This window comes from Triticum dicoccoides, chromosome 1A, assembly GCF_002162155.2.
Source record: "Triticum dicoccoides isolate Atlit2015 ecotype Zavitan chromosome 1A, WEW_v2.0, whole genome shotgun sequence".
Classification (NCBI taxonomy): Eukaryota; Viridiplantae; Streptophyta; class Magnoliopsida; order Poales; family Poaceae; genus Triticum; species Triticum dicoccoides.
Window position 1 is genome coordinate 186,589,882 of NC_041380.1, and position 9,855 is coordinate 186,599,736.

The window sequence follows — 9,855 nt, forward strand, 5'->3', positions numbered from 1 at the left end:
ATTCTTCAAAACAGCCCTAAGCATAGTAGACAATGTTCTATTGACTACTTTAGTTTGTCCATCAGTTTGGGGGTGACAAGTATTACTAAAAAGCAGCTTAGTCCCCAACTTATCACATAAACATCTCCAAAAGTGTCTAAGAAATTTAGTATCACGATCTGAAACAATAGTATTTGGCACACCATGCAAGCGAATAATTTCACGAAAGAACAAATCAGCAACATTAACAGCATCATCGCTTTTATGACATGGTATAAAGTGTGTCATTTTCGAGAACCTATCCACGACAACAAATATGCTATCCCTCCCCTTATTTGTTCGAGGTAAACCTAAAACAAAATCCATAGATATATCCTCCCAAGGAACACTAGGTACAGGCAAAGGCATATATAAACCATGAGGATTGAGTCTTGACTTAGCTCTTTGACATGTAGTGCAGCGAGCAACAAAACGCTCAACATCCCATCTCATCTTTGGCCAAAAGAAATGTGTAGCAAGTATCCCATTAATCCTCCTCCATGCGCCTCCTGCAACAACGAAAGACAAACGGAGCTAGCTGGTATTGATGTCCTCATCAGCATGATTAGATGTGGTATTGTTGAGGAGAATGAAGCTATGCTTGCACGTTTTATGGGTGGATTAAATAGAGAGATTCAGACGATTCTAGAGTATAAGGAGTATACTCATATCACTCGTTTATTCCATCTTGCTTGTAAAGCTGAATTTGAAGTGCAGGATCGACAGGCATTGGTGCGGACTAACTTTTCTACAGGTCGACCTTCATCATGGACACCACGTGCATCATCTACTTCCACACGTTCTGCTACACCGGCGCCTCCGTCGGCTGCCACCTCCAACCGTGATACAATAAAGCAGGCACAATCACCACTATTTGCCAAGAGCACACCTTCTGGGCCTGCAAAGAGTTCTTCTTCATCCATGGCATCAATAGGGCAAACACATGATATTATTTGTCGACGTTGCAAGGGTGGAGGTCTTTATGCAAGAGAATGCCCATCTAAGTGTGTGATGATTGTTACTGAGGATGGTGGGTATGAGTCCGATAGTGACTATGATGATGAGACTTTGGCTCTTGTTACACATGAAGAACACGGTGGAGATGATTCTGATCATGAGACGCAATACATGGCTGCTGATTATGCTAACAGGTATGAATGTTTAGTTGATCGACTACATAAAGAAGCACTTCGTGATGAAGCTCAAGAAAGAATTTATAAAAGACGTGTGCGTCAACAAGCTCCTCGTCAAGATAGACAAGCGCCTCATCAAGATAGACAAGCTCCCCCTCAAGCGAGACAAGAACATCAAGTCCATCGAGAACAAGAAGACAATGGACCCAATCCTCGCCAAGAGCAACATGAGGAAGACTTCCAACTTCATCAAGAGCACCACGAGTTGGACAATCATCTACAACATGGGCGTCATCATCCCCGACCCCAACACAATGAAGAGCAATGCTACGGCAAGCTCAAGTTCACCATGCCCAAGTTCAACGGAAGCAACGATCCCGAAGAATACCTTTCATGGGCATTGAAAGTTGACAAGATCTTTCGTTTGCACAATTATGAAGAAGAAAAGAAGATCGTGATGGCATCCCTTGAGTTCCAAGACTATATCCTCATTTGGTGGGAACAAGTCATTGAGCGCCGTGAGGCAAGAGGTGAACCACCCATCACTACTTGGGCACAAATGAAGGATGTCATGAGAGCATGATTCGTGCCAAACTACTACAACCGCCACCTCTTCAAGAAACTTCAACAACTCAAGCAAGGAACAAAGAGCGTTGAAGAGTACTACAAGGAAATGGAGATTGCCATGATAAGAGCCAATGTGACGGAAGATGATGAGCAAACTATGGCACGGTTCTTGAATGGACTCAAACATCCTATCAAGAAGATCACCGACTTCAAACCATACTCTAACCTCATCGAGCTAGTGCATCAAGCTACCAAAGCGGAATGGCAAGTACAATACGACTTCAAGTATGCCAAGTTCTCATCCAAGTCCTATGGCCTCTCCAACAATCAAGCTTCAACAACTCCAACACCTTCTACCTCAACCAAGCCTTCTACAAGCAACGGCGACAAGTCAAGTTACAAGAAAGCTTTGTCAACTACAAGTCATCCTCCTACGAGCAATTTCAAGCCGAGGGCTCCATCATCATCTAGCGCAACCGATGAGACCATCAAGACGAGTTCCCTCAAGTGTTTCACTTGCGAAGGCCGAGGCCACAGGTCCTATGAGTGCACCAACAAGAGTACAATGATCTTCAACGACGATAGCACTTATGATTCGTTGAGCGAAGGAGAAATGGAAGCCCTTGAGCAAGTCGCCATGCACCGCCAAGTGAAAAATGAAGAAGAACAAGTCTTTTGTGATGAAGACTCAAGTCCCGCACTTGTTGTCTCCAAAGTCTTGACTCTCCAACATCACCAAGAAGTAGACCAAAGATGCACCATATTCCACACCAAGGCTGGCATCAATGGACGATCCGTCAAGGTCATCATCGATGGAGGGAGTTGTCACAATCTCGCAAGTGAAGAACTTTGCTCCAAGCTCCAATTGCCCAAGACGAAGCATCCACATCCATACAAAGTGCAATGGCTTAGTGACTCCGGCACTATCCAAGTCGAGCACCAAGTACAAGTATCCTTCAAAATCGGCGCTTACGAAGACACCTTGGAGCGCGAAGTCATCCCAATGACCGTTTGCCATATTCTCCTTGGACGGCCATGGCAATTCGATAGAGGAGTCGTCCATAATGGGCGTACAAACCACTATAGCTTCAAGATGCAAGGAAAGGAGTTTGTGTTACGACCCATGTCTCCAAGCCAAGTGATCGTCGATAAACAAGCCACCCATCATGGAGAGAATGGTGAGAGAGTGAGCCACCAAAAAGAGAGTGAGCGCCACAAGCCGAAATTGAGTGCCTCCACGATGATCGAAAACAAGAACTTCGTTCTATTTGCCACCAAACGTGAGATGAGAGAAGTGTGTGAGAACCCATCTAGTGTCCTACACTAAGTCCTCGTGTGCAGGGACAATACACCACAAACTAACACTTCTCACACTCTTCCTCTAGTGTTGTCTTCTCTTTTGCAGGAATTTCTAGATGTTTTCCCCGATGAGCTACCTCCGGGACTACCTCCATTATGAGGTACTGAGCACCGCATCGACCTCATCCTCGGAGCACCGCTTCCGAACAAAGCTCCCTACCGCGTCAACCCCGAAGAAACCAAAGAAATCCAAAGGCAAGTAAAGCATCTCATAGACCATGGTCATGTGCGTGAAAGTTTGAGTCCTTGTGCCGTACCGGTCATTGTTGTGCCAAAATGTGATGGTAGCTTTCGCATGTGCTCTCATTGTAGACCTATCAATGCTATCACCGTTAGATATAGGTACCCCATTCCACGCCTAGATGATATGCTAGATGAGCTTAGTGGTGCCACTATATTTTCCAAAATCGATCTTAAGAGTGGTTACTATCAAATCCGCATACAAGAGGGTGATGAATGGAAAACCGCATTCAAAACCAAGTTTGGTTTGTATGAGTGGTTAGTCATGCCTATGGGTCTCTCGGAAGCACGGGGCACTTTTATGCGCCTTATGAATCATGTCTTTCACCCTTACATTGGTATATTTGTTGTGGTTTACTTCGATGACATTCTTGTGTTTAGCAAATCTATCCTAGTACATGTAACCCATGTCCGCACCATTTTGCAAACTCTTAGAAAAGAGTGTCTCTATGCTAATATGGATAAATGCCTATTTGGTGTTGATAAGCTCGTTTTCTTGGGTTTTGTGGTCTCTTCTAAGGGTGTTCATGTAGATGAGTCCAAGATCAATGCTATTAAGACTTGGCCGCATCCAACCAACTTGCATCAAGTGCGTAGTTTCCTTGGGCTTGCGGGCTTCTATCATCGCTTTGTAAAGGATTTTAGCACCATTGCTTCACTTTACATGCTTTGAGCAAGAAGAATGCGCCTTTTGTTTGGGGACCATCCCAAGATATCGCATTCAATGAGCTTAAGAATTTGCTTACTCATGCTCCCGTGCTTGCTTTACCCAACTTTGACAAGCCTTTTGAGATTCATTGCGATGCTAGCGGTAATGGCATAGGAGGTGTGTTAACGCAAGAGAAGCGCCCCATAGCTTACTTTAGTGAGAAACTTTCCGGAGCGCAACTCAACTATCCCATCTATGACAAAGAGCTATATGCTTTAGTCCGCATTTTACATGAATGGGAACATTACCTTCGTCCCCATGAGTTTATCATTCATATCGATCATGAGACCCTCAAGTATCTCAAGGGTCAAACTAAGTTGAACAAGCATCATGCTAAATGGAGTGAATTCATTGAGTCTTTTCCCTATGTCATCAAGTACATCAAGGGTAAAGAAAACATTGTCGCGGATGCTCTTTCCCGCATATGCATGCTAGTCACGCAACTCGAGTTAGATGTCATTGGCTTCAAGCATATCAAAAATTTGTATGTGCATGATGAAACTTTTGACATCCGGCACCCCCATCACAGAGCAGAACCAGCGGTCGACCGGAGGACACCGGACGTCCGGTAGCTCCTGAGACACCGGACGACCGGTCCCCAGGGGATGTCCGGTACCTGGCTGCGTCCAGATTCAGGCCCGAGGCCCACGTAACCATTCACTTCGCCCCCCTTTTGCACTTAGACTATAAATAGACCCCCCCCATTCATCCTAGCTAGGGTTAGCGTTGGTTTAGCTCATACTTCGAGATAGAGCTTCGCTCATCCATCCCGATCTCCTCCTCGAGAGAGACTGCGACCCCTCTTCGGAGAAGATCAACTTGGATTCAAGACCCCCTCTTGGGCGGCCCCATCAAGACCTCCTTCTAGGAGAAGAACTAGTTACTTGTATCGTCCTTTGTTGACCTTTGATCATCGTGTATCTCTTTGTGTTTCGAGGATCTAGCACATGTGTAATCGAATCTTGTTGGTTTGACTGATTCTCTCGTGTTTTCCCTCGTGAATCCCCCTCGTGTTCTTCGTGTTTCTCTTTGGGATCCGCTCCTTTCGTGAAAGATAGGCCATCTAGGGTTCCACCCTACATCACGTGCGAGCACCTTGAAGGGTCCATCTGCTCGTGGTCGAAGCTTAGACTTGCGTTCTTGTGGAAAGCGCTCCTTGCGAAGGTGTAGCCACACGAGATCACCAATGTTGAAGACCATACGTTGCCTTTTGACGTTGAGCTTTGTCGCAAGGCGTTGTACTTGGCGCTCGATGGTGTTTCTTGTATCTTCATGCACCTTCTTAAGATGGGTCACTCGTGCACTTGCGTCCAAATTGATTCGCTCTTGTAGTGGAAGAGGTAGAATATCCAATGGTGACAAAGGGTTGAATCCGTAGACGACCTCGAAAGGGGACTTGCCGGTTGTTGAGTGTCTTGCTCAGTTGTAGGCGAACTCGGCGATGGGTAGACACTCCTCCCACTCCTTGATGTTCTTCTTGATGAGTACTCGAAGTAGAGCGGAGAGTGTGCGGTTTTTCACCTCCGTTTGGCCGTCGGTTTGAGGATGGTACGCCGTGGAAAAGAGTAGCTTGGTTCCGAGCTTGGCGCATAGGGTCTTCCAAAAGTAGCTAAGGAACTTGACATCGCGGTCCGAGACAATTGTCTTTGGCACACCATGGAGACGCAATATTTCCCTACAAAAGAGATTAGCAACATGTGAAGCATCATCTATCTTGTGACAAGGAATAAAATGTGCCATTTTGGATAAACGGTCCACAACGACAAATATGGCATCTTTCCCATTGCGAGTCCTAGGCAAACCAAGTACAAAGGCCATGCTAATGTCTTCCCAAGGCTGGTACGGAATTGGTAAAGGCATATAGAGACCATGAGATTGAGCTTTGTACTTAGCTTTGCGACATGTAGAACACTAGTTGGTGAAACGATTAACACCCCGAAACATCTTAGGCCAAAAGTAGCTTTTCGAGAGCGTGGCGAACGTCTTGTCGCGTCCAAAATGTCCCATTAAGCCTCCTCCATGAGATTCCTGCAAAAGCAACAAATGAAGAGAGGACTCGGGAATACAAAGTTTGTTAGCTCTCATAAGGTAGCCATCTTTGATGTAATAGTGTTCCCAAGATGTATTCGACAAACACTTGGCATAAGGAATGGTAAAAGTTGCATCATGCTCATATAAGTCTTTGATATGCTCGAAGCCAATGACATCTAACTCAAGTTGCATGACAAGCATGCAAATGCAGGAAAGAGCATCTGCTACTATGTTTTCTTTACCCTTGATGTACTTGATGACATAGGGAAAAGACTCAATAAATTCACTCCATTTCGCATGACGCTTGTTCAACTTAGTTTGTCCCTTCAGATACTTGAGAGTCTCATGATCGGTATGAATGATAAACTCATGGGGACAAAGGTAGTGTTCCCATTCTTAAGCTCATTGAATGCGGTATCTTGGGATGGTCCCCAAACAAAAGGCGCATTCTTCTTGCTCAAAGCGATGATAGAAACCCGCAAGGCCAAGAAAACTATGCACTTGATGCAAGTTGGTTGGTTGCGGCCAAGTCCTAATAGCATTAATCTTGGACTCATCTACATGAACACCCTTAGAAGAAACAACAAAACCCAAGAAAACGAGCTTATCAACACCAAAAAGACATTTCTCCATATTAGCATAGAGTTGCTCTTTTCTAAGAGTTTGCAAAACGGTGCGGACATGGGTGACATGCTCCATAATAGATTTGCTAAACGCAAGAATGTCATCGAAGTAAACCACAACAAATATACCAATGTAAGGGCGAAAGACATGATTCATCAGGCGCATAAAAGTGCTCGGCGCTTCTGAAAGACCCATATGCGTGACTAACCACTCATACAAACCAAACTTGGTTTTGAAGGCGGTTTTCCATTCATCACCCTCTTGTATGCGGATTTGATAGTAACCACTTTTAAGATCAATTTTAGAAAATATAGTGGCACCGCTAAGCTCATCAAGCATATCATCTAGGCGTGGAATGGGATACCTATAGCGAACGGTGATATCATTGGTAGGTCTACAATCGGAGCACATGCGAAAACTACCATCATGTTTTGGCACAAGAATGACCGGAACGGCACAAGGGCTCAAACTTTCACGCACATGTCCATGGTCTATGAGATGCTTTACTTTCCTTTGTATTTCTTTTGTTTCGTTGGGGTTGAGGCGGTAGGGAGCTTTTTTTGGAAGTGGCGCTCCGGGGATGAGGTCGATGCGGTGCTCAATGCCTCGAAGTGGAGGTAGTCCCGGAGGTAGCTCATCGGGGAAAACATTTTGAAATTCCTGCAAAAGAGAAGACAACACTAGAGGAAGAGTGTGAGAGGTGTTAGTTTGTGGTGCATTGTCCTTGCACACGAGGACGTAGTGTAGGACTCTAGATGGGTCCTCGCATACTTCTCTCATCTCACGTTTGGTGGCAAATAGAACTAGGTTCTTGTTTTCGCTCATCGTGGAGGCACTCGATTTTGGCTTGTGGCGCTCACTCTCGTTTTGATGGCTCGCTTTCTCACTATGATCTCCATGATGGGTGGCTTGCTTGTCGGCGATCACTTGACTTGGCGACATTGGATGGAGGATGTACTCCTTGCCCTTCATCTTGAAGATGTAGTGGTTCGTTCGGCCGTTGGGGACGACTCCTCTATCGAATTGCCATGGCCGTCCAAGGAGAAGATGACAAACTGTCATTGGAACGACGTCGCACTCCAAGGTGTCTTCGTAGGCGCCGATCTTGAAGGAGACTTGTACTCGGTGCTCGACTTGGATAGTGCCGGAATCACTAAGCCATTGCACTTTGTATGGATGTGGATGCTTCGTCTTGGGTAATTGGAGCTTGGAGCAAAGTTCTTCACTTGCGAGATTGTGACAACTCCCTCCATCGATGATGACCTTGACGGATCGTCCATTGATGCCGGCCTTGGTGTGGAATATGTTGCATCGTTGGTCTTCTTCTTGGTGATGTTGGAGAGTCAAGACTTTGGAGACAACAAGTGCGGGACTCGAGTCTTCATCACAAAAGACTTGTTCTTCTTCATTGTTCACTTGGCGGTGCATGGCGACATGCTCGAGGGATTCCATTTCGCCGTCGCTCATGGAGTCATACGTGCCATCGTCGTTGAAGACCATGGTTCGCTTGTTGGTGCACTCGTAGGACTTGTGGCCTCGGCCTCCGCAAGTGAAACACTTGAAGGAACTCGTCTTGATGGTCTCATCGGTTGGGGTTGATGATGATGAAGCTCTCGGCTTGAAGTTGCCCGTAGTAGGGTTGCTTGCAGTTGGCGAAGCTTTCTTGGAAGTCGACTTGTCGATGTTGGAAGTAGAACGTCTTGTAGTCAGTGTTGGAGTCGTTGAAGCTAGGTTATTGGAGAAGCCGTAGGACTTGGATGAGAACTTGGCATACTTGAAATCATCTTGCACTTGGCGTTCCGCTTTGGTAGCTTGGTGCACTAGCTCGATGAGATTTGAGTATGGTTGGAAGTCGGCGGTCTTCTTGATAGGATGATTGAGTCCATTCAAGAAACGTGCCAATGTTTGCTCATCATCTTCCGTGACATTGGCTCGTATCATGGTAATCTCCATCTCCTTGTAGTACTCTTCAACGCTCTTGGTTCCTTGCTTGAGTTGTTGGAGTTTCTTGAAGAGATCGTGGTTGTAGTAGGTAGGTACGAAGCGTGCTCTCATGACATCCTTCATTTGCGCCCAAGTAGTGATGGGTGGTTCACCTCTTGCCTCTCAGCGGTCAATGACTTGTTCCCACCAAATGAGCACATAGTCTTGGAACTCAAGGGATGCCATTGCGATCTTCTTCTCTTCGTCATAATTGTGAAAACGTAAAATCTTGTCAACTTTCAATGCCCATGAAAGGTACTCTTCGGGATCGTTGCTTCCATTGAACTTGGGCATGGTGAACTTGAGCTTGCCGTAGCGTTGCTCTTCATTGTGTTGGGGTCGGGGATGATGACACCCATGTTGTAGATGATTGTTCAACTCGTGGTGCTCTTGACCCGGAGGGTTGTTATCCTCATGTTGCTCTTGTCATGGAGGATTTCCATTGTCTTCATTCTCTCGATGAACTTGATGGTGTTGGTGAGCTTGTGGAGGATCTTCGCGAGCTCGAAGAGGAACTTGACGATGCACGCGAGCGTGAAATCTTTGTTCTTGAATTTCTTCGTGATGTGCTTCTTCTTGTTCACAGGCTTGTCGGCTTCGGACGGCAATGGCTCGACTCGAATCGCGTAGAGCTTGTTGCACCGCAAGTGCTTGAGCGTCACGGAGTTGTTGTGCTTGATGTTGTGCCTCGGCATATTGGGCATTTTGGTGTAGACTCCCTCGCTCTTCCTCTTCATGTTGGCGTTGACGTTGCCGTTCTCGTGCAAGCGCAAAGGCTTCTTGAGTTTGACGTTGTCGACGCTCTTGAGAGTCGGTATCTCTTAGGGGATTGAGGCTTGCTTGACGGTCGGCGCGCGCGGCTCGACAAGGAGTGTTCGATTTCGGTGTACTTGAGCCGGAGAGGGTGAAGTCGGAGTGGCGGCTTGAACGGCTCCTTCATGAAGTGGAAGATGAGACGTTGAGCAACAAAGCACGAATTTTGTCCATCCTCGCGTCATTCTCTTGCTTGTGATCGTTGAGCTTGTGGTTGAAGTAGTCCTTTGTACGTTGCTCAGAAAGTCGCAAGTCGGCGGCAAGGTTGTCGATGCGTTCACTCATCGCTTGTTGCTCTTGATGCAAAGCACTTTGTGCACCAAAGAGGTGACTCTTGGTGACGAAGGAGTTCATGTCATCGTATTGCTCCATGAAGAG